The sequence below is a fragment of the Narcine bancroftii genome, chromosome 14, assembly GCF_036971445.1.
Source record: "Narcine bancroftii isolate sNarBan1 chromosome 14, sNarBan1.hap1, whole genome shotgun sequence".
Lineage (NCBI taxonomy): Eukaryota > Metazoa > Chordata > Chondrichthyes > Torpediniformes > Narcinidae > Narcine > Narcine bancroftii.
Genome location: NC_091482.1, coordinates 51,244,986 through 51,267,732, shown reverse-complemented (window position 1 = coordinate 51,267,732; position 22,747 = coordinate 51,244,986). Strand labels below are relative to the sequence as shown.

Here is a 22,747-nt window from a genome sequence, read left to right as displayed (position 1 = left end):
GCTGTGGTTGCAGAGTTTACAGGTGAACGGTTGCTTCACGTGGAAGGCCTGTTTGAGGATCCCGGTAAGGGAGGAGGTGTGGGCGCAAGTGTTGCGCCTCCTGCGGGCACAGGGGAAAGTGCCGGCAGTGTGATGGGTGAGGAGGGATGAGTGCACGAGTGAATTGCGGAGGGAGCAGTCCCTGCTGAAGGCAGAGAGGGAAGGAGAGGAAAAAATGTGTCTGGGGGTGGGATCCTGTACTAAGTGCCAGAAATTCTAGCAGATGATGTTTTGGATGTGGACCCCACCAGCCTGGCAAACAAAGAGTCACCATGAGCATTGCCCGGCGCCCCTAACAAGAGAAGAAAAAGAGAGTTCCTTCAGAGACAGTGTTTGGATTTTCCTCCAATGCCACTGCAGCCAAACTGACAAAAGTTCAAGCCGTAGGCAACCTAAGCTCCAGATCCATACCTCTGATGCGCCCCAGAAGTCTTCCACATCAGGAGCCCTTCATTCCCTCAGTGCCCTCTCGAATTCCAGACCTGGTTCCCATGATCCAGTCTCCTGCTGAACCTCTTGCTGGTCCGCTACCTTGGTCACTGTCCTGTAGGGTCATCTCCTATGTATTTCCTTCTCAATGTTTGGGGGAGGGGGGAGTGTTCTCATGTTTCGGGTGCCCTGCATCAGACCACTGCTCCCTCAGAATCTACAATCCTTCCTGGTATGCTGTCCAGCACATGTACCACAATCTTGGGCACAGACCTTCTTGGTTGCAGAATTTTAAAGGTTATATAGAGTGGAACATAAAATATGTTTTTTATTTATTTTTCAGTAAGTTAAGAATTAAAAAAAAAAAAATTTAGACATCAGCCCATGAGCCGGTGCCACCCAATTACACCTGATTGACACCCCTGGTATGTTTTTGAAGGGTGGGAGGAAACCGAAGCCCCCGGGAAAAACCTACAGACATTGGGAGAACATGCAAACTTCTTGCAGACAACATGGGTTTCGAACCCTGGTACCAGCATTGTTCTAGCTACTATGGTAACCGTGCTGCCCAACATTCTACCAGAGCCTCTTTTTTTTTTCAAACCTGCTCTGTTTTGTTATGACCCTGTGGATATATAACAGGAGTGACCAAACTTGCTTAACTTAAGAGTCGCATACCATAAACTTCAGATGTTTGAGAGCCGTAGCAATCACGTGATCGCAAGCCACACCCTCTAACACTATCGTTAGCCCCTTTCAGGTGGCCAGAATACCCGAATATAAAGCTGCCTAAAATACCTGAATCCGGCTGTAGGGAGGCCACCTGAAAAGCGGAGAACCCGTCCCCGAGATGTACTTACTCAACCCACCTCGGGGAGGTATTTTCTCTGCTTCTGAGTACTCTCCCTAGGCACCTGAAAGCAGCAGGGGTGGGCTGGACAATCAGCCGGTGACCCAACTCCCTGCTGCCTGACAGCACCTCGGCACGGGTCATCAGGGCTAGGGCGGGAGGTTGCCCACCCCGGTACAGTTTTGTGGGGAAAAGTATTTTCCAATCCTTGTCTTGCAAATCATTCATTTGCAAAATGCCGATATACTGCAGATAGTGAAGAATCACTGTTTCAAAGGGAGCAATTTTGCAAAAGATATTTGTCTAATCAAGTCTACACACCAAACATACCCCCTAGGCACCTGAAAGCAGCAAGGCAAAGTGGCTAGCAGCTTTCAGGTGCCTAGCAGCAGGCAGGCTGTTGACAGTCAGCCGGTAACCCGCTGACAGCCACCCTCCCCACTGGGGACACCTTCCCTCCCCGCGAACCACACATTACCTGTCAAAGAACCACATGGGGCTCGCGAGCCATGGTTTGGCCACCCCTGATATATAAGGACTTCCTCGAAGATTGAAGAAATTTGTATTTAGATCAATTCAGCAGCCAATAAAATGGAATTAAGTTACATTATTGAAACTTAAAACTTGAATGAGAGACAGATCTAATAAATTCTTTGTAACTATTGCTAAGGTCATGATCCAATTTCAGTGACTTTCTGGGTTAAAGGGTTTATATTTTAGTGCCGATTAAGTTCACACTGCCCTGCAAACTGCAGGCCCTCATGCACAATATGTGATGGTTGCATTCTGAATGGAGGGGTAGGATCTCATAGCATCACCATAAATCACAGTGATTACATTTCTACAGTGCAGGACAATGGTTCTCAACCTTTTCTCTTTCCACTCGCATCCCACTTTAAGTTGTCCCTATGCCATCAGTGCTCTGTGCTTCAGGTGGTAGTAAGGGAAGGTTGAAAATCATTGCTCTAGATCCAATTGTTACTGAAATATTTTGCTTGAGAAAAATTGTCATTGGCCCATTTCCTTTGAAGTTATGGAACCGTGCACATAACGAGTCAATTAGGGATGATTACAACAGTGGTTTTCAAACTTTTCTCTTTCCATCCACATACCACCTGAAGCAATCCCTTATGACAGAGCACTGATGGCAATAGGGATGGTATGTGAGTGGAAAGAAAAAGGTTGAGAATCACTGGTGTAGGAGGACTTCCCATTCAAAACCATCTCGAACACTCAAGCATTCACTTACATGAGTCTGTAATGTTACTTGAGGGATGTATTTGGAATCCATTTTTACGTGCAGATATTGGTCAAGACACAGAATTGATCACAAGTGAGTTGAGGCTGACTCCACGAATGCCGTTCAAAATGAGGAAGCAAAGAAGTTGAAAAGAATGGAAGAGTCAATGGAGGAAAGAGTCCGTAATTGAGATTCTGTGCCAGTTCTGGAGTGGGATCTAGGTTGGATGAATAATCTAGGCGCGTGCCAAAATGTACGTTAAACAGAACAGGAATGGAATTGCAGGAGATTGCTGTTTATGTGCCAGTGGACAATTTCCATGAGAATGAAACATTTAGACAAATTTTGAGCTTATTCCTTTTATTAAAGGCTTGCTTTGACTCCTGGTTCATTGCCACGGAATGGGGTTTCTACCACAAGTTTTTCCACTTCATTCCGTGGGACGTAAAGGAAATAGTTTGACACTGACTTTGACAACTATAGTTGTGAAATAGAACGTGGATATTTCAAAGGAAAAATTGCAATAGAAGAGATTGACAACAAAGGAAAATATATTAAATTGAGGAATATCTTTTTCTCCCATAAAATACATCCTTATCCAATGACATCATCCTTCTGATGGAGTGACGTGTTCACGTTTGTATTTAATAATGATCATGAACTCACCGCTGTTAAAACTGAAGCTTATGATGACCAATTCCATGTGTAATACACTCTCAGTCTGTTGTTGAAACCCATGTCTGTGTCTTATTGAGTCATTGCAGCTGTTTAATGCATCCTTGAGTGATGTTCCACAAATCTTTAAATAGGAGGTGCATCAAGACCTCCTGGGTTCACTGACAATGACCACAGTTTATACCCTCTGAAAAGTGGCCCAAATAGAGAGCAGTTAATTCATCTGCATTACTGTACATTTCGGTGAATAGGAAGACCCTTGAAGCATCCAAAAAAAACGCCAAAAATAGGGGGTCGTCTTATAAGCCGGATACAGAAATATGACCTTAAAATTGTACTCAAAATACCATTTGATTGGTTCCACAGCCCACTCAGACCCCACCCTGCAACAAAATTTTAAGATATTAGAAAGAAATTGTTATTGTTTTAAAAAAAACATCAAAAATCCTTCAAAATATCACTGTTTACATTCCCATCATACGGGTCCCAGTCTGAATCTAATGAGCCGGCTTTCACTTCGTCGTCAGTGTCCAACAATAAATCATCCTCCGTACCATCCCTTGACTAGAGATACCGCACAACAGCTCAGTCAACGCACATATTGGGGGGAGGGAGTCATCTTGTACACCTGACATAGGATAAAACCATGAAAATTAGGTTGAAATTGGGGACCTGTCTTATCTGAAGGTCATCTTTTATGCCAAAATAAACGGTACTTATTTCTTGGCTGTGAATCTATGCAGTGTTTCAGTTTATAATGGAATGGAAACCATGCTTTAAGCATGGGAAGATCAAATATTTGAGTCATTTTATAAGGAACAAAAATTAACTGATGTGCAAATATATTTATAATTCAATCTGATTTATCTCCAACTCCTGCAGTCCTGCTATCAATCCCTTGGGGACACTGGCATTCTTTAATTGTGAACATGTTTATATTATGCAGAAAGCTGAGGGGTGAACTTCTAGAGCACACATGTCAAACTCTGGCCCGCGGGCCAAATTTGGCCCACGATATAATTATATTTGGCCCGCAAGATCATTTCAAAAATGTATTAGAGGTGCCCTGCTGGCCGCCGCGCCAGTATAGCGCATGCACAGCTAATACTATAAATCCCAGAATGCATTGGCGTCAGCCTGCTAATCGCCCCCACCTCCTCTGTTTACGTTGCAGGGTCTCACCTTGGACTCTGGTTTTGGGGCCTGGCCGGTGTCAGGGGAAGCCAAGGCCGCTTCCCAGCGCCCGGAACCGGAGGCCTCGGGCCTGACCTCGCCAGGACCGTTGCCCACTCCCCCTCCCTGCCGCAGGCCGACCCGCGACTCACGGTGACGGGGCCGCTGATCCGCCGAGATGCCGCCCTGCAGCGAGAGCCGATGCCCCCGCACTGTCGTGTCCCCCCGCCCGCCCCTCCCCCCCTCCGCAGCGCGGCCTGGCCGGTGTCAGGGGAAGCCAAGGCCGCTTCCCAGTGCCCGGAACCGGAAGCCTTGGGCCTGACCTCGCCAGGACCGTTGCCCACTCCCCCTCCCTGCCGCAGGCCGACCCGTGACTCACGGTGACGGGGCCGCTGATCCGCCGAGATGCCACCCTGCAGCGAGAGCCGATGCCCCCGCACTGTCGTTGTCCAACCCGATCGCCCGCAAACCCCGCCCTCCCGCACAAAGGCCTGAGTAAGGATTATGAACTATAATCTCAGGATAAAACGATCTTCCAATAGTTTCATGTCACAGTGATAAATATATTCCTGGTTAAAAATGGTCCTGCACCTGGATACAAGCTCATTAGGCATAAAACTTGAAAAGTGTGTAAATCAAAAGATATCTGTACCAATGGAAAAAGGGCATGGCAAATAACCCTGCTAGAGTTCATGCCCACAATCAGTCACCCATTTGATTGTTTCAGGAATCATGTTATTCTCCCACATTCTCAATAGCCCTCAGATTTTACTATTCGACAGCACACTAGCAACATTTGACAAATCCTCTATAGAGAAATATTATTTATTGAATATTTTATTTCTCATTTGTTAATACTTCTGGAAAGAGTTTATCCAAAACTATTATTAAACATTTATTTTAATAAGAAAAAGTTTAACATTACATATGTTGAAAGAAGAGAAAACATAAAGATGTTGTTGAAAATTTTCAATAAATATTTAGTTTGGCCCTCGACTTAGTCCAAGTTTTTAATTTTGGCCCTCCGTGAATTTGAGTTTGACACCCCTGTTCTAGAGGATTATAAAATTATGAAAGGCCCAGACCTCCTCCCAGGGATAGGGGAGTCCAAATCAAGAAGATATAGGTTGAAGGGGAGAGGGGAAATATTTAAACTGAGGGGCAGATTTTTCAATCTGAGGGTGGTGGGTACTTGGAATAAGCTGCCAGAGGCTGGCGCAATACGAACATTTGACAAGCGCTTGGATAGATAAATGGAAAGGCAGCTTTTCGAGAACAATGATCAAACGAAGGTGTTGAAAGGTATAACGGTTAGCATGGTGAAGCTTAGATGAAAGGCCTGTTTCCATTGTTGTATTAGTCTTTGAATCTGTTAAAATTCACTTAGTTTCACAAGATCATTGCAGCATTCCTGCTCCAAATCCCCATTAGAAGAACTGCAATGGAAATAAATATGGAAGAATGCCGATACCACAATTCTGAATCTGATGCCAAACTGCTGGAAATTCTCGACTTACGAGGGTGGAACGGTTGACAAAACAGTTAGCGCATCGCCTTTACAGCGCCAGCATTCAGGACTGGGTTTCGAATCCCGCGCTGTCTTAAGGAGTTTGTATGTTCTCTCTGTGTCTGCATGGGTTTTCCCCAGGGGGGGCTCTGGTTTCCTCCCACCATGGTACCGGGAGTTGGAGGATAATTGGATGGAAATTGGGCGGCACGGACTTGTGGGCCAAAATGTCTAAATTTAAAAAAAATTTGTCAGCATCTCAAGAGAGAGAAAATGCGTTATTGTTTGTGGTTTAAGATGCTTAATCCTGACATCTGGTCCCCTGAGCATCCTCCTGGGAGGTGCTTTTGCTTGGTTGTGAATTGAGGGTGGGATTGGGACATCCCTGTTATTTTTCATCCTCGTGGATCTAACCGATTCTCAGTGTTAAAGTAGGTCATATTTCAGATGAACCAAATTGGGTTTGGGGTACTGCGTTTTATCCGGAGTTCGTTCTGATGCATGAAGCTTGCACTTCTTTTGGGAGCTTCAGTTTCTCCTCTTCAAAGGCTGACTAGTAGGGTGATGAATTGGCAGCTGCAAACAATCCCTTGTCTGGGTGAATGACAGGTGGTTCAGAGTGGAGAGGTGGACGTATGAGAGAGAAGTAGTTCCAGGGATGGGAGTGGTGGAAATGCTCCAAGAGCCAGTGTACACTAATTAGGCCTCCTTCTATGGGATCCTTAATGTGTAACCATTGTTATAATGTTGAAAATGCAGCAGGAATATTTGCCCCCAAAAAGTAACCTGCTGCCTGGTGATATTTTTATTGAAATTTTCATGTCAGGACTGGCTTGAGAATTCTCCTCTTCCCATGTGTAGTGCGCGTCAAAAGAACCAAAGACTTGTTGATCCAAACCAAGGCTTTTATTAACTAAAAGACTGGAGCATATCACAAGTAGGTCGACCAGTCCAGAATGACATGATCTGGCTAGGAGCAATCCTTTAAGACCTGGCAGTAGGTGGGGCTACACTCTCAGCCAATCACAGTCATCCTACACTTCTTCTTTCTTTGGCTTGGCTTTGCGGACAAAGATTTATGGAGGGGTAAATGTCCACGTCAGCTGCAGGCTCATTTGTGGCTGACAAGTCCAATGTGGACAGGCAGACACGGTTGCAGCGGTTGCAGGGGAAAATTTGTTGGTTGGGGTTGGGTGTTGGGTTTTTCCTCCTTTGTCTTTTGTCAGTGAGGTGGGCTCTGCGGTCTTCTTCAAAGGAGGTTGCTGCCCGCTGAACTGTGAGGCGCCAAGATGCACGGTTTGAGGCGAGATCAGCCCACTGGCGGTGGTCAATGTGGCAGGCACCAAGAGATTTCTTTAGGCAGTCCTTGTACCTCTTCTTTGGTGCACCTCTGACACGATGGCCAGTGGAGAGCTCGCCATATAACACGATCTTGGGAAGGTGATGGTCCTCCATTCTGGAGACGTGACCTACCCAGCGCAGTTGGGTCTTCAGCAGCGTGGATTCGATGCTGTCGGCCTCTGCCATCTCGAGTACATATGCACATTGGTGATAGAATCTGTACTATCACACCATGGTTCCCTGGGATGTTTTACATTCACCTGGAGAGATGGGGCCTCTTTTAATTTTTTCTAAATCGATATTTAAGGATTCCTTTGTTGTTGTGTATAGTTCAGAACGTAATATTAGATAAAATTGTCGTCATCTGACTGTGAGGAAAACAGTCACCATTAGTGTTGCCCAGTGCCCCGTACAATACAAGAGAAAGCAAAGTAAAAGTGGGTCCTTTCAGAATCACCGAGTGTCCATGGATTTGCCTCTGCAGCTATAAAAACTCCTGTCCAACAACCCAAGCTCCAGAACCAAACATCCAGCACGATCAAGAAGCCTTCAGTGTCCAAGACCCTTTGGTAGCCCTCAGCCCCATCTCAAATCTGGTTCCAAATGAGCCCGTCTCCAGTAGGCTGTGCAGGTCCTCTGATTGCAAGTCGCCGCAGAATGTGCAGGTTGCTCAGCCGCTGAGCCTCTTGCATGGTCACCGACCTGTCAGGTCAGCTCCTTTGCTTCTCCTTCTCAATGTGGGGGGCGGTGTGGAGAGGGGAGGGGTGTTCTCCCCTTTTTCAGGTGCACTGCTCTCCGGTCTGCTGCTCCCCCTGATACCCCAACCCCACATGGCCACCTCTTGTACACAGAGTCCCATAGTTGCAGGTTTTTACTTACAGACACCATTTAAAGTTCTGTGTGGAGCTGCTGGTGTTCTTAAAGGTATTATGTAGAAATTGGAACATACTTAACTTCTAACATTCTGAATTGCTTGATGCAGGAACTTTCTTCTTTCTCCCCAAATGCTGCCTGATCCACTGAGCGCTTCCAGCGTTTTCCAATCTTACTTCACATTTCAAGCAGACCTTTTCTTTTCCTTTTTTGTATTTGATTGAAGTTGTTACTTTTGAAATGCTTGTCAAATAATTTTAATTCACGGGTATGTGTTCTCTTTGTAGGATCAACCACTAAGTGGGTGGATGGTAAAGAGAATTAATGAAGATTTGCCGAAGATCATGTTCGTGTTTCCTGAACATTTCACTCTTAAAGCCAAGCAAACAGTAATTGTAAATAATATTCCTGGAAGTGGAGTAACTTGTGCACAAACTAACGATCCAGAAACGACCTGGAAACATAAATGTGCACTGCCTCATCCCTCATAGCTCGCCGGTTTGGATTTTATCCCTAATAGCTCGTTGGTTTGTATTTTAACCCCGCCTCCACCCTCTTTCCAACATTCCACCAATCCATTATGCTTTTGTATATCTGAGTCAATCAATGATTAAACCACTTTATTCAAATGAATGGACTTGAATGAATAAGCAATTAATTATATATACGATATAAAAGTTGATGATCTGGAGCTAAATTGTGAAGTTCTCTTTTTTGGGACTGTTGAATCACAGGATTTAGTTCGACTTTTTTTTACACTATGCAAAGGTACAATATAGGACAGCATGGTTAACATGGTGGTTAGTGCAATGCTGTTACGGTGCCAGCGACCCGGGTTCGAATCTAACGCTCTCTCCCTGTGGGATGCCCTGGTTTCCTTCCACCTCAAAAACATATGGGGGTTGTAGGTTAATTGGATGGGCCAAGTTAATGGGCTAGAAGTACCAGCTACCACCGCACTGCATGTCTAAATTTAAAAAAAGTAATTTTCAAATAAAAAATTTATATTTAAGCAATGGTTAGTGCAGCAAACCTCAATGAAATATCATTGAATGTAACTCTAATCTTGTTCAGATCTAGGCCGGAAGATGTGATCAAGTGTGGTATTCTGCAGTAGATTTAGAATGGAGTGACTTGAGATTGTGTGGACTAGGAGATGTGAGAGTGGATCTTCTCAATGCCGATGGAATGGTAAGTGCAAAACCTTGTTGATCATCCCACTGCCATCCGATGTGACTGCCAAATAAGGATTGATGCTCTAAATAGTAATTCTATCTGCATTTGGCGACCTCCCATTTTGACGTCCACTTCAGAATCAGCATTTATTGTCACGAACCAGTCATGAACTTTGGTGTTTTGTGGCAGCATCACAGTATAAACATTCATATTATAACCATCTTACAACATTACTATAAATAAGAATCGTATTGCATGAAAAGTAAGGCATTGTCTTTGGTTCATTGATTATTCAGGAATCTGTTGGCAGCAGGAAAGAAGCTGTCCCTGTGCCTTTGCCAGCTCGTCTTTAGGCTCCTGTACCTGTTCCCTGATGGCAGCAGAGTGAAGAGGGCATGGTCTTTGAGGAGAGAGGCTGCTTTTTTTTCCAGACACTACCTCATGCCAATGCCTGGTGCCTGTGATATCGCAGGCTGAGTTAAGGGTGTGTGTCTATCTAAGTGTGAATCTTTCTCTCACGAAGATTAGCCCATTGTGACTGGTCAGTGGTCGACAGATCTTGTGCAGAGGACACAACTTGCACTGTGCGAAGCGTGAAGGTCTGCAGACGCTGGGACTGTAGTAAAAACTCCTCGAGGAACTCGTCCATTCTCACAGTCTCCATGGGAGGTAAAGATGAATATCTTTGCTTATTCTGGATGAGAACGGATGAGCTCCTCCAGCATCTCTGACACGTTGCCATTTTACTAATTTAAAAAAAAATTCCCATCCTTAATGTAGACACTGGGAAATTCAGCCTGATTCAGGAGAAAACAAGAAAGCTGAAAGAATTGTAGTATTTTTGTTTGATCTTTTCAGGCAGAGGATAGTTGTTAATTTGAACCTTGATTTTTACCTATATTTTTCTTCTCTTAACAACAGCCATACTCAGATCTGCATAGAAAAATATTAAAGGACCTTGTTGTTTCCTAGCATTGTAGACTGCCAATCTTAATGTAATTTCTTTGTCTTGATAATGTAAACATCTAATTAAGATAGAGCATGGCCTGGAAACATTTTCTTTCTCATAGCTTCTATGAGCTCTATCAAGTTCCAATCCATTAGGAACATTTTCAGAATCATATCAGACAATGGAGCCTGATTTTTACCTCTATTTTCCATTTGGTTTCCATGCATCATTTCCCTGCACAGTGTTTCAGTTGACTTTGTTATTTTTACATTATTGACTTGGTGAAAAATCCCAGAGCTCGTGACAGCAGCAAAATAGTCGGGCAAATGACCAGGAGATTTTTTCATCAAGGTTGTTTTTAATGCAAAATAAAAAGTTTGTAATCATAATTTAATATTTTTTGAGAAACTTGAAGAAGGAGCCTGTTTTGTTCATCAAGGTCATTAAATTGCTGGGTTGGGGGGGGAAATACTTGTAAAGGTTGCAAATTTCTCTGAGAGGAACATTGTTTGAACATTTACCTCCCCACTATGTCATTCTGTGCATAATTTTAAATCTGGGGGAAAACAAATTGTGGTTCTATGAATGAATTGCTCAAGGGCTGAGAGAAATTTAAAAACAAAAGTTATTTTGGAAATCTGCAGTGATTGACAGTTATTGACTAAGGTAAGTCCATTTCTAAATGTAAAACAGAAGAATTCATTGAGGATGAGAACCAAAGCATTGTAATCCTGCATAATAATATCTTGAGGGACACTTCTATGATTCTGTGGATTGCATGAATTTTGGCAAAGGAACATTTTTGCAATGACCTCTTTCTGTTGATTTTACAGAAAATGTCGACGCAATGGTTGCACCGAAACCAGTGACGATTCAAGGTACACCTGGGCAAGAGGAGTACTGTTGATCAACCACATTAGACTGAGAGTTGTGATTAACAGGCTTGAATCCACCATAACATCTCACATATTGCTGGCCCAGTTCCCAGACGGGTACTGAGGGAGGAGTTTGGACATGAGAGCCTTTATGGGGATTCTGAGGGGAGGAGTCACAAGTGCAAGTGGCGGGCCAAGCCCATACAGTACAATCATACAGACAGTGCGACTAGCTACACAGTGTTTCCACCACAAGTATGAAGGTCCCATTGTGGCCAGAAGTCGGCTTCAATCTAGATCCACGGTGTGAATGTACTGTGTTTGATAAAATGCTGAAGGACAAAACTGATTAGGTATATCAACCACCAATGTAGTAAGGAGAACAAATGCTGAATTCAAACAAACATTCATACTTAGACAATAAAACTGAGCCACAACTGTAACCACAGCAAAATTGTTACCTACAAGTTCCACGTAGTGTCATCGTTCCACATCCTACCGCCCACTTGTCTGTTTCAAACATGAAGCTTAAAGCTTCCGTTCCCTGTATATCCGTGTTTATTTAGAAGCCTCTAAAACACTACTCTATTTCCACCATAAACACAAAGCAGCCCATTCCATGCATCTCCGTTCAAAAAATTTATATTCCCCATGAATCCCTTTTAAATCTTTCACATTCACCTCGCATTAAATGTGTGTGATATATTTACTCTGTGAAATAGATTCTGAGAGTTTATCAACGCCTCGGATATTTTTAGAAACTTTGATCAACTGCATACAGTTTGCTTTTAGGTGTCTTTTCTGAGGTAAATGTACGAGTGACTGCATTGTAGAGACGACGTCCAGGCACTGGGTGTAGCAGCAGCGGTTCACTAGATTGGTGCCTTGAGAAGATTTTCAAGGGGAGAGACAGGAAGCTGGGATGTTGCTCAGCAAGGAGATTTGAATAGAGGTATTCAAAATCATGAGGTTGTGCAAGTTAAGTTTTAAAGAAAAATTCCAGTGACATGCAAAATTTAAGGAATTTGACAAAAGGCAAAACTTCCATTGTGATCTTGAATGCATTGCCGACAAAAGCAGTGAAATGAAATTCATCCTACCTTTCAGAATGGAGCTGGGAAAATACTCGGAAAAAATAGTAGGGTGCAAGGCACCTGAGACCAATTGGATAACTCCTGCAAAGAGCTGCACGATGCCGGATGGACTCTTCCGTGCACCAGCTGTTCACGATCCAAGAAAATTCTGGAGTAACATTACTGACTTCCTTTCTTCCAAGGGTTTGAAACGTTGGGCCAAATGAGTTTCCTTGCATTTTGTGTGATTTGACATCGTACAACATTCCTGGAAATGCAGTGAGTTTAAAGTGGATGAAATTGAGGTCGTTTTCTAAGTCGCCCGATGCCAACCCTCAATCTCTGGACATGAACCAACATTTCAGGCTTTCATGCAGTTTTATCCCGACTTGAGAAAGGGTGTGAAAAGTATAAGCAATTATCTTGATGTGGTCTCACCGATGCGCTGAATATTTGCAGCAAGGATTCCTTATTTGCTTTGCCACATAGGCCAATGTTTAATTTGCCTTCCTAGTTATTTTCTGCACTCGTACACTAATTCTGTGTTTTGTGTACGAGAACAGCCAGATTAGTCTTTACCACTTCATTCTGTGGACTCTCTCCATTTGTCCAATATTCTGGTTTTCTTTTCTTGCTATCAAAGTGGATAACTTCCAAACGTCTTTGCTTTTGGAGATCCAAGACACTGAATTTTCCCTGGATTTTAACAGTGATTGCTTATGAGAAGCTATATTAATGGCAAAGCTGGTTATTTGCAGTCACAGGGTATGTCCTCAGAACCTGGCTTGATGATCGCAATGAAGAAATCAAACAGGGAAAATCTACAGACTGTTTAAATGTCATACACAGGAAGGGGAAAAAGTGGTGAACTTTCTGGAACTTGCCAGTGAACTGAGCAGCAATGGACAGAAAAAGCAAATCTCTCAAGGAAGACGTTGCAATCTCACTACTGATTTATTGAGTTTCATCCCAGGAGCTGCATTAATTTATGAGGATGACAAGTAAAATCCATGGGTCCCAGAGGAGGAACATGAGGGAATTGGCCAGGAACATCTGAACAATTGCAGCGTGCTCTCACCTTTCTGCTGCTATACAGGCTTGTTTAGTATCTGGAGGTTGGGTTTCCTTGGGTGCTTCAATGTATTGCATCAGAGAAGGCTCGGGATATCACAGCCTATCTCATTAGGTCTTTGTGGCCTATTGGAAGGAGATCTCCCTGTTGGATAGACCATGCTATCGCTGTGAGTGTGATCTGCATCCTAGGCTTCTTTGTCTCAGAACCCTTCTGCAGTTTTTTCCAGAGGTCCATGCTGGATCTCGCAGGCAGCTGCTCATCAGCCGGATGACGTGCGTCCTGTTTTTTGAGATCTGGGAGCTCCAGCAGCCTTTCTCCTGATGATACCAGTTAAAGTGAGTGGATCACTTTGCACATGTGCCTTTTGGCACATCCCGTGTAATCCTGGAGGGTTCAATAATTTTTTTTTTTTAACGTCTTCCATTCCATTTAATGTCCAGGTAAAATATAACCATGAGGGTTTTTCCCTCCAGACCCCATTATCTACTGTCCCTGACCCATATGCCCCAACCAAGCTGCTTATTTGCAGTCAAACGTATGTCCTCAGAACATGGGTTGATGATCATAATGAAGAAATCACACGGGGAAAATCTACAGAGAAAAAAGTCATGAGAAAGAGTGTCTGAGGAATGGTGGCGGGATGCTACTGCTTGGGATTTCCCCCCACTGATTTGTTGGCTCCAGGTATTGCCTAGATGGTTACTCAGTGAGGAGGATATGGACCAAATGCATGCAACTTAAAATGCCAACTTAGATGAGCTAGGCTGAAGAGCCTGTTCCCTGGTGTAAGACCCTGTAAGGCAAGATCACAACATTAATCATGCTCCCATATGCAACCCAAATCAGTGGTTCGAGCATTAGTTTGTCTCAGATGCTACAGCTAGCCAATGCCATTCATTAACCATCTGTCCTGACAGGAAGTGAAGTCAATAAGTTACTTCATATTTAAAACTCAGGTCACTCATCTGGGTGCTACTAGCACCATGTAACCCAGTACTACTTTTTGCCTGGTTAGGTGAACAAGGACTAAACTGGTTCCCCTGCCAGACTTGCCTGATGTGGAGGGTGGGCTAGACACCATGCAGGATGAAAAACAAGACGTGTCAAGGACGGACAAACCCACTCGCAGGGTCAGTGGCCATCTAGCCAGCACGTGCCATGAAGCGCAGAAAGGCCCTCCCTTGCATCGAAGCTCTGCAACAGAATGTCCTCACCATAGATCTGGGAGGGAATGTTGAGAGGGTAGGTCTGTACCTGTGTGACCCCCCTACTCACACACACACTGTTCCTTTCTGAGAAGTGGGGTATAAACCCCACAAACTGACTGAAAGGAACCATCATCATCCTATGGGATGGAGAGCCAGAAGATGATTTAAAATTCACACTTAATTTTTCAAGAGCTAAAATTCTTCATCAGGAATATCAACCATTCCCTTTCTCACACTGCTTGAAACGCTGAGTTTTTTTTTCAGCAGGGATTCAGATTCCAGTCTCCTGTGCGTCTCATGAATTCGTGATGTTTGGGATCCAAGTTTCACTGGCTTCCTTCATGAAGACTCAGTGTGAACAAATGATCTCCATTGTTGGGTATTGGAAGAAGGTTGGATCCAAGCACCCCAAGAAATGAGGATTCTCCAATACCAACCATGATCACAGCCTCCTGGGTGACTTGTGCAGAATGCTGAAACCGTCTTCCTTCTGCCAATCCTGTTCAAATGCGCGAACTCAGCAAGTGAGTTCAATAGTTGAACTTTGCGCATGGTACAAGCCAAGCCAACTTTAACCTGCAATTCCTAAAGAAGTAGGATTCCTTTTTCATAAAAGCAGCAGTTAATATGTGAAGGGGAAGGGTCGGGATTGTGGGTGAAAGTTTATTTCACTCCCTGGATTTATTATTGTTACCCAACCTTGGCTTCATGTCTTGGAAGAAACACTGTCACCTTTGAATCGGAAGGTACATGAAATGTGAATCCTGCTAGCAGTGATTAAACAAGGAAGCTGATCCATTTATGAACACATTCAACATTATTTCTGGCAATCCCACTGCAATTACTGGTAGAAATAATACAAATGAGTATAGAGAAGACATGGTTACATAATGAATAAAGCCAACGAATAACAAATGATGGATCTGTGTTGCTTGGTGTCCTGTTCTCCAGTTGTATAAACATCCTGCTCAATAGATTCTCCACATTTTTATTTAGGTGAAGGAGCTTATTCAGAAAGTGGGTTTGATTTTGTTATAGTTTATGTAACATGGCCCGTTTCTCACTTCTGAGGACAATAGTGATGGCTTTTTTGTTTTTCTCCTTCGCCTCCCGCTCTGATGATCTTGCTAAGGTCAGTCTGGTATCCAGGTTCATTCATCCCCTGCACATTTACTGGGTGTTGAGAGATCTGAATCAAGTCCCTATAATGTCAAAGTAATTTGTGTCGTGGACTTCCATATCCTAGGAACTTGTGATTCCTGTGACTGTTGACTGTCGTTGAGGTTGCGACAAGCTTCATTATATCATTGGTCTCGATGCACCTTTCCAGGATCTCCGAACTCTTCTTCAATGATCCTTCCAGTCTTTAATGGTTGTTGTTGTCTCTTGGCTGAGTGGTGATACTCTTGGCTTTAACTGGGACCCTGTGTGTTCTCAGCAGTCAGAGGTCTTCAGTAAAGATGCAAAAGATCTGGTCCAAAATTGCAACAATATTTCATCATTTTTTTTAAAACATGGTGTGAAGTTTTCTAGATTTCCTTGCCAACATTCCTCCTGAGTCACTGACTACAATTGTCACCTGGTCGTTTCTCAATACTGTTTGTGAAACCCGTGCTTGACATAAATTGGTTCATCAGTTGCCTGCATTACAACATTTCAAAGGTGTTTCCTAGATTTTGAAACAATTGTGAAATCCTGAATTTGTGAAAGGCATAAAATAAAACTTGTATTTCCATTTCATTCTTTTGTTGTTGTCCATTTTGAGTCTATTCAGCCCACTGAGTCCATGGCAACTCCTTATAGTGCAATCCCACTGTTCCCAATGCCCTTTAAATTATTCTATTCCACCAGGGTCTGCAGACACTGTGACTGTCATAAAAGCACAGAAAAGCTGGAAGAATTCAGCATTCATTGCTGGTAAAGGTCTTCAGGCCTGAGCCCTTCCTTAAGGTAGCTTGGGCCCAAAATGCCTGTAATATATCTTTACCTCCTATGGACTCTGTGAGACATTGAGTTCCTCCAGCATTTCTATGTTTATATTATTATTAATAATTATTCTATTCAAGTGGCCACTGAATTCATTTATGACACCAATAGTCATTACAGGTTCCATCATCCCTTGTAAGTGAATTCCAGATTGAGACTGCTCTTTTAACTTTTATTTTATTCTCACCCCCCTATTGATTTTTACATTTTTAATCTGAGTTACTTGGCCATCAGTGGGAAAATCTTCCTTACATTTCCCCAACCCAAAGCAGTTATGGAATTGCTCAACTTATCAAACCTTCTCCAAAACCAGCAGGACCCAGTTCTTCAGTTTTACATTGTACCTGAAGTCCCTGACTCCCAACACCATTCTGCTAAGAGTTTTCTTGCTTAATTTACAATTATTTGCTTTCTTCCTTAAATTGTGACTAACCTTGAATACCCCAATCATGGCTAATCTAGTGTTGTGTATGGTTGGCAATTAATTTTTACCCAATAATGAGTTCCAGGATCCCTTTCACCATTCAACCTGCAATCTGTACATGCCCTGCCAAACTGAGGCCTCCCGCAATTTGGAGGAACAACACCTAATATTCCAGCCTGGCACTGGGTGGTAGTAACATTGACTTCTCTAGTTTCTGTTGGGCCCCTCCTCTTTCTCTGTCTCCTCCAGCTTTCCACCCCTTTCCATCCTCCCTATCACCTCAGCATTTTTCTCTTCTGCCCTTCCACAATTATCACCTGTGACCTCTTGCCTGTTGACCTATGCTCCTCCCTCGCCCCACCTTTTTATTCTGGTGCCTTTTGCTCATACCTTGATGAAGGGCTCAGGCGCAAAACATTGGTTATATACTGTACCTTTGCATCTAATAAAAGCTGCATAATCTGCTGAGTTACTCCAACACTTTTGTGTATTAAACTGCAATGACAGCATCTGTGACTTTCTTGTTTAACTGCACCTTATGTTCCTGCTTACCTATAAAACGATGTTTAGTTTGTATTTTATCTCTCCTTTCCAAAGTGGATTACTTCACTTTGCTTCACTGAGTACCTTCGCTCTGTCTGCTTCAGTGACGGGAATCTCCCAGTGGTCGACCATTTCAATTCTGCACCCAATTCTGTGCTCAAGCTTGTTGATGTTCTCTTGCACTGACAAACCTAGGGCGCGTGTACATTTAAGGAGAAACACTTAATATTTCCATTTGGGCACTCTCGGCTACTTTTCTCCAATCTGAAAATTAAAATACAGCTGTAGGGATTCAGGAAATTTGAAATAAGAACAAAAAATCCTAGAAAAGTTCAATTTAACTTTTTTATTTAAAATTAAATGAAGACATATTGCATAGTAACGGGCCCTTAGGGCTCGCATGCATACACACACACACACACACACACACACACACACACACACACACACACACACACACACCAACGCATCAGCCACAGACTCTCCTAGGCCCCTTGATTTACTGTACAACATAAATTTACAATGTAAATTTAAAAATTTTTATTAAGCCCTTATGGTGACCTCTGACATATCTGCAATAGAATATTACTCAATCAGGCATAAGTCGAGGTATGGCACACTGTGTGTGTGGGATGTAAAACATTCTTGTCAGTTTGGGGAAAGGGAGAAAACAAGTTAGTGTTAAATTGCATAGAGACGTGAGGAGGGATGGATAGGTCAAGGGGGAAATATCTCAAAGCTTGAGACCAAGGTTGCCCTGAGAGTAAGCTGTTTCTGAAGTCACTCTCAATTTTAAAGAAAAAACACAAAATCTGCAGATGCTGGAGTTTTAAGCAGAGAAGAAATGTGGGAGGAACTCAGCAGGTTGTACAGCTTCATGGGTAGAAATGGTCCATCAAAGTTTCAGGTATGCATTCTTTATATCCAGTCCAGAGCTGAAACATTGATGGACCATTTCTAACTGTGGATACTGCCTGTCCTATTGAGTTCCTCCAGCAATTCTTTGTATTCTCAATTTTATGCTTTTTACACCAAATTTCTTTCCAAGCTGCCACTGTCCTTCATTTCCATGGCCTCAATGTTGCCATCTGATCTTCTGGGATTTTATCCAATTTTTTTTTCTTTGAATCTGCGTAGACAAACATTTTCTCCTTTGTGATCCAGTCAAAAAGCGCCTTTTTTTTTACAAATCCATGCAGCTGAGGTTAAAGTGAGAAACCTGAACTTGCCTGGCATGAACTTGCACAAGGGTGTTGCATTTTCCAGTCATCTGACATCTTCTTTGCGTCTGGTGAAGATTGGAAGATTAAAAAATACTTCTAAGAACTTTTCATCCATTTCCCTTTTGAAATCTGGGATATGTTCCATTAGACCTGGGTTTGGATTACTTCAGTGAAAACCAGCCTTTCCAGTCACACCCCCTTTCTCATTTCCAGTCCATCCATTACCTCAACCACCTGTATTATTTTCCTGCTGAGATTTTTGGCCGTGTCAACTCGCTTAATAAAGCACAATACTGTGCATGTATTCAATATGTGTATCACGGAATGAATTGCTTTCATTATCCCAATTTACCTATCGCCCCTGCATCTCTCCCCTTCCTCATCGTTGCCCTTTTCCGCCCTCTCCTCATCCCACCTCCCCCCTTCTGGTTGTTATAATGAGCTTGCCTGTTCACTTCCAAGTAATTGGTTACCACTGTTGTCAGCTGACTGACTGAACAAGTTATTAACCTTTACTGAATCCCTTTGTTGAATTAAAACTCATGGAAGTGAAGATTCAGGGTGTTGTGTAACATCAGAGACAAGACCAATGTGATATGTTTATTTTAACGACCTTTAGGTTTTACATTTACTTGGAGTGTTTCAGAAGGAATCTATTTGATTTTAAAAACTATTGATTGGGAGTGGGTGTTGAAGTGAAATAATCTCATCTCCAAATCAAAGTTTTCCGAGCTATTCACTGTTCTTGGTGCCACTTGAAACTGCACAGATGTGTGAATTGATTTGATTACTGGGTGGAAAATGAATGTCTCGCGTGAAAAAAAATATACTTGTACTTGAAATTTCGAAGATTACTCATCTATCTCGTAGATAATGGCAGCGTGTTTTGGATACTTTAATTGAAACTTCATAATCCAATGTTGATTCAATACTAGTGCAGACTTGAAGTGGAATAAACACTGACACCCCAATGAAAATTGATTCTGCCTCATCTAAATTGTCAATCTGTTCATTTCAAAACCAAGAGAAACTATTCTGTTTCAGCAAGATGCTTTCTTCAATGAACCCCCTTTACCCAATGGATTGTTGTTGAAATACTGCTGTTTTTTTTCACTCGTGAAGGCATCCTGCATAAATAGAAATCATACACTTTACTAATAAAATGTTAATTACTTTAACAGATTCCCAATAAACTCTTGAGAAATTAACACTCAAAATTTAAATGCCTTTAAAAGTATCTTGTCTCGTTCATTTTGTGTATGATGTTTAGCAATTGCTAAAAGTGACTTAAATTAATTATTTTGATAATCATATATTAAATTGCAAAAATAATTTTTAATGCTGCTTGGCCTTTTTCAGGTATCAGTGCTTGAATTTACTACTTTGTCTGAACAGCATGGTGTGTTATCTCATTATTGCCCTATCCTTGAAATCCATTCCACTCTGATTAGTTTCAGATGCAACCTCAACTGAGCCTATTTATTATTTTTGATGGGGAAGAACATGTAAATGCAAGTGTTCTGTTTACATCCAGTTCTTCAATTGGCTGTTAACAGCAACTGATTAAAGTTTTAACCTCACTACTTTTTTCTCCCCCTTTGACCTTCCTTAACTGCAAATGGCTTTATAAACTAATTCCGATAACTCTTCTGCTTTTATGGTAGGGTCAAACATATTAACTTTTTTTTGTTTCTTTGAATGAATCACATTGATTGTAAATTTTACAGGTGAACAAATGACTTTAAATGTAAAATTATAAATAAATCTTTACAGTTAAACAGACCTCTTCTATTAGTTATTCAGTGTAAACTGATCATGTTCAGCTGCATTTAATAGGAACAAATAAATATTTAAACTGCATTGCTGATCATTACCACTGAGGGGATGGGTCTTCTCTTTCTTGCATAATTTCACATGGCGGTTCAGCGTTACACTTGTGAGATTGTATTCTAAAGTTAAAATAATCTGGGGACATGAACAACATTTTACACAATTACCGTAAATATTCGTGCATAATGTGTTCCATGTATAATGCGACCCCCCCCATTTTTGAGGGAAAAAAAGGAGAAAAATTTTACCACAGTGTATAACACAACCTCTCTCCCCTCTCCTGCCTGAGTCGCGCTGACGTCTCTCTGCCCACCCAGCTGCCTGAGTCGCGCTGCCGTCTCTCACGAACCCCCCCTCCCCTCACCTGCCTGAGTCGCGCTGGCATCTCTCACTACCCCCCCACCCGCCTGAGTCGCCAGATTCGCGATGTCGTCTCTCATGACCTCCCTCTCCCCTCACCCGCCTGAGTCGCACTGGCGTCTCTCCAGCCCGAGTCGCGAGTTGCACTAACAAAAAATTAAATGCGACCCTCCCGCCCCCACCACTCGCACTGGCATCTCTCCAGCCCGAGTCGTGAGTTGCAGAAAGAAAAATTAAATGTGACCCTCCCCCCCCCCACTATTTTAGGTGAAAAAGGTAAATTTTTCGCATTATACTCGAATATTTACATAATATGTTTTCTTGAGGCCCAGAATTACTCATGGAGCATTTGTCCATATTAACTCTCAATCCCAATGGCAAGATTTCATTCAAAACATTTGATAAATCTGCATCAGCATAAGTTCCTATACTTTTAAGAAGAAACTCAACTCTAAAGAATCTGCAATGTGTTGATTGCTAATAACTTGGGATACTCCTGGACCTTAAAGACAAAAGAGTGAGTGTTAATAGCAGAATACAGAATATCCTGATGGAATAATGGGAACATTTGGGGAAGGAGAGTTGTGGGGAAATAAATGAAGGAATAGTCACGAGCGCTGATTTATATTTTCTCCTGTTGTTAGATTCCAAGATTCATATTCTCCGATCCAATTAAATCAGTCCTGTTAATGGGTTTGCGTTTCTTATGTTAAATTACACCTTTTTTTTCCCCCATTTTACTTTTACCCTCCTTTCCAAATTTACTTCGAATTCGGTTTGAATTTCCCTGCAAGGAGAGCGTTGGATTCAAACAAAATAGAGCATGGAGTGTTTACTCCTACACTTCATTAGGTGAATGGAAAGCAGGTGCCTTGGTTGACTTACATTGATTTTTAGTGGCTGTTTTAAAAAAATATATATTTTGTATTACCTGCCGAGGATCAGTGTCGATCTTCTATCCAGGTCCTGGGATGAGGTCCCAATTCTCCTGAGAAAGGCAGGACTTTCCTATTGTCGATTCTCTTTATTCATTAGGCAGGCCTGAGGGAGGAGCTCTCCGAAAATACAAATGCTTGGGTTCATATACCCCGACCCAATCTGATGTTAACCATTCATAGGCAGTAATTAATATTGATCAAACGACAGCAGGCAGACTCTTACTTCCACAGAACTCTTTGTGATGCAGGAGTAAACTGGGGCAAAGCCACTCCATGCGAGAATGTGCAAACTCCACAAAGCCCACCAAATTTTGGTTGTCGGAGCTATAAAGCAGCAGCATTACCTGCTGTTCTGCTCATTTTACATATGGACTTCAAAATGAAATACATTTGGCATGTACAGTTACAGATTATATGCTGACAGCTGGCCAGAAATGGTACATGGTAATTAGGACAGCTGTAAGGAGATATGAAACTCCTTCCATTGCTGTGTCTGAAGTTGAAATAGTTGGGCTCAGGCCAGTGTTGGTTATCCTTTACTTTCCATTGATGGTGTGTGACCTGCTGAGTTTGTCCAGCATGTTTGTGTATTGCACTCGACACCCAACATCTGCAGGCTTACTTGTTAAACTCCACAAAGATCAATTGTTCCTTAGACTTGCTGCCAATCTGGCAAGCTAGCCTAACGGCGTAATATAAAGAACAGTTAAATTCTCCAAATAGCATCCTCCTCTTACAGGTCGGTGCAGGTACCTTCAGATTCTCGATAGCACATACAAGCACAGGTTCAATCAGTTCATAGTTCCAGTTTATTGACACTTGTACCAAGACGCAATGATAGACATTTCAATAAAGTTGCATCTTAAAAGTATTTAATCTTCAGAGAGATTTTTGAAGAGTAGTGAATTAAATTTGATGGGGAACGGGTGAATAATTGGACCTGAATCTATGGCTAGATTG

At 42.5% G+C, this 22,747-nt stretch overlaps 1 protein-coding gene across 7 annotated transcripts in view; it reads left to right on the top strand.

Moving 5' to 3' along the window:
• Positions 1-16,205, top strand: part of LOC138749593 (lamin-B3-like) — a 36,538-nt gene extending 20,333 nt beyond the window's left edge. For 2 of the 7 annotated variants that reach the window (XM_069911192.1, XM_069911189.1), the window contains exons 5-7: positions 8,415-8,654; positions 9,202-9,318; positions 11,086-16,205. The gene's annotated coding sequence lies outside the window, so the exon portion shown is untranslated. Of the gene's footprint in view, positions 1-2,621; positions 3,272-8,414; positions 8,761-9,201; positions 9,319-11,085 lie in introns of those variants that run through there. The other 5 variants (XM_069911191.1, XM_069911194.1, XM_069911193.1 and 2 more) reach the window with 5 other exon arrangements.
• Positions 16,206-22,747: the final 6,542 nt, after the last annotated feature.